This window comes from Pan paniscus, chromosome 12 (genome assembly GCF_029289425.2).
Source record: "Pan paniscus chromosome 12, NHGRI_mPanPan1-v2.0_pri, whole genome shotgun sequence".
Classification (NCBI taxonomy): Eukaryota; Metazoa; Chordata; class Mammalia; order Primates; family Hominidae; genus Pan; species Pan paniscus.
Window position 1 is genome coordinate 16,699,479 of NC_073261.2, and position 2,487 is coordinate 16,701,965.

At 42.7% G+C, this 2,487-nt stretch overlaps 1 pseudogene; it reads right to left on the reverse strand.

Annotated features, from left to right (window-relative positions):
• Positions 1 to 491: 491 nt before the first annotated feature.
• On the reverse strand, positions 492 to 2,028 carry LOC100974916 (platelet-activating factor acetylhydrolase IB subunit beta-like; annotated as a pseudogene).
• Between the last annotated feature and the right edge of the window lie 459 nt (positions 2,029 to 2,487).

Sequence of the window (2,487 nt, forward strand, 5' to 3'; positions counted from 1 at the left end):
AGGAAAACGTGCTGACCAAGTGGCATTGGAAGTGAGTGGAGACTGTAAGACTAAAAACATAAGGAACTGTTCACAACCCTGTATTCTAGTAGATAAAGCTCTTTCCCAAAAGGATATAAATTCTGAAGCCACTAGTCACACACTCTGAAATGTGAAGTCACTGGATGGAAGATGGTGGGAGCCAGGTTTCTCTTTGTTGGAGGGGAGGCTACCAACAAGCAAGCAGGAAAGGTTGCAGTGATTCATATGGCAGTGGTTAGTGTTGGGGACATCAACGTGGAATCGAGTTCAGCTCAAAATAGATGCAGATGGATATGTACAATACACTTACAGATATGGATTGGTATATATTTCCTTGTTCTGTCTCCTGACAGGGCCTGAATAAGTGTCATCCCAGTAGCAATGAGCACACCTACTGTTTACGTCTTAGTTTTTGATGCTGTTCTTTTTTTTTCTTTGTAACATTTAATAAGCTCAATCTACATCCAGAATAATTTACATGAAAGGACAATATTTATTTAAACAGAGCTCAGTGGGGTAGCCATGGTATCATCAGAGTGCATCCAGAGGAAAAGAGGGAGGAAGGGCCGAAGGAGACAACAATCAACGGCACTCCCACACTTTTACTGTTTGAGCTACGCTGCCAGTGACCACATAGGGTGCCGTCTTGTGGAAATCCAAGGAGGTAACAAAGTGTTCATGCGCATTGAGGGTCTTCATGCATCGCTTGTTCTTGTAATCCCATACGTGTAGGGTCTTGTCATCAGCACAACTCAAAATAAATTTCCCCCCAGAACTGAACAGAACTTCACGTACCCAGTTACCATGACCCACGAGCGTCATGAGGCACGTGCCAGTACTGACATCCCACATCTTAATAGTCTTGTCCCTGGATCCAGACAGCAAGAATGGCCCAGATTTACCACTTTTTTTTAGTCTCAGAGCCTGTTGCTTCAGAGATGGAAGAATATGAGCTTTCTGGAGCCCAGGAAATGCATTCTACCACATGCTCATGTTCTCGGAGCTCAGCCTTGCATTGCATTGTTGCTACGACCCATACACGCACAGTCTGGTCATTGGAACAGCTGGCTATCAGAGTGCCATCTTGATTTGGTTGTACCATATGTACCCATTCTCTCTGTCCTGTGAACATCTTCACACAGTAGCCAGTTTGCACTTCCCACATTTTTATAGTTTCATCCCTTGAGGCGGACACTATATGATCTCCACTGGCCATGATGACTACTGAGGAAACATTATGGTCATGGGGAACCATGACTATGCATGGTTCTGATGCATTCAAAGTCCTGAAAATCTCATAGTTTAATGGTCATAGCTGCAGAACAGGAAGCCAGAAACTTGCCACTGTGGTCAAATGAAATGTCCTGTACAGAGTCTGTATGTCCTTCCTTTAAGAGTTCTTTCAAAATCTCCAGTCTCATAATCCCACACCTTAATTGTAGCATCCTCTGAAGCAAAGACCATAACACTGAACACAGGATGGAAAATGACTCGAGTGATTGGACTCCTGTGACCACTCAATGTGTATTTTTCTGGCAGAAAATACCCATTCTTTTGGGTCTTGTTTCTGACCAAGAGGTCCACCTGACGTAAATTCTTCTTTTGCTTCATTTAGCGTTGATTCTAATTCCATAAACTTCTTTTGTAATCTAATAACAGATGTCCATTTTTTTCCCCAAAACACCAGCCTACTTTAATTCTTCATTCATATCTAATTCAGCTTCCTTTTTAAAAACTGAATATGCCTCTTCATAGCCATTTGAACGAAGATAATCTGCTTTAGCTTGATTTAGTTCATCTCGTTGTCTCTGGGACAGCACCATCTTGGCTGTAATGTCAAGCTTATCTCATATAGTGATATGTCCCTCCTTTGGGAAATCAAAAAGCTTTTTGATCCGTGGACGTATAATATAAATATGACACTAAGTGTCTTCCACACAGCGGAAAATGATTCTTTTACGAATGAATCCAGCTAGTAACCAGAAGATATTCAACAAGTAAGATTCATTCCACTCTCCCGGCCGCTGGATTCTGCCACCGCCCCGCCGCTCCAGCTCTGTCTGTCACAGGAGCTGCCCCAACGCCCTGACGTCACTGTGCCGCCACCGCCACCGCCCCCGCCACCGCCCCCGCTGTTCTTAATACCATTTAATAAAAGGAAGTAAGCCTTCCTGGAGAAATGACTGATTCTAGGACAGGCGGGGAATGTACAAAATGAGCCTGGAGGAGCATTTTACAGGGCCAGAAAGTAAGAACGTGCTCAGAAGAACAAACAATAACACACAGGTCAAGGGGACACAGTGACCACTTGAAAAAGCTTTCAATGGCCTAAGCTGGAACAATTTGAGCAATAGAGTAGTATTGGATTATAAATAACCCAAGTATAAAATAAATATGCATGATTCCATACTGATTTACATTTATATATTTATTTAATCACATACATATGAATAAGTAAATGGCAGA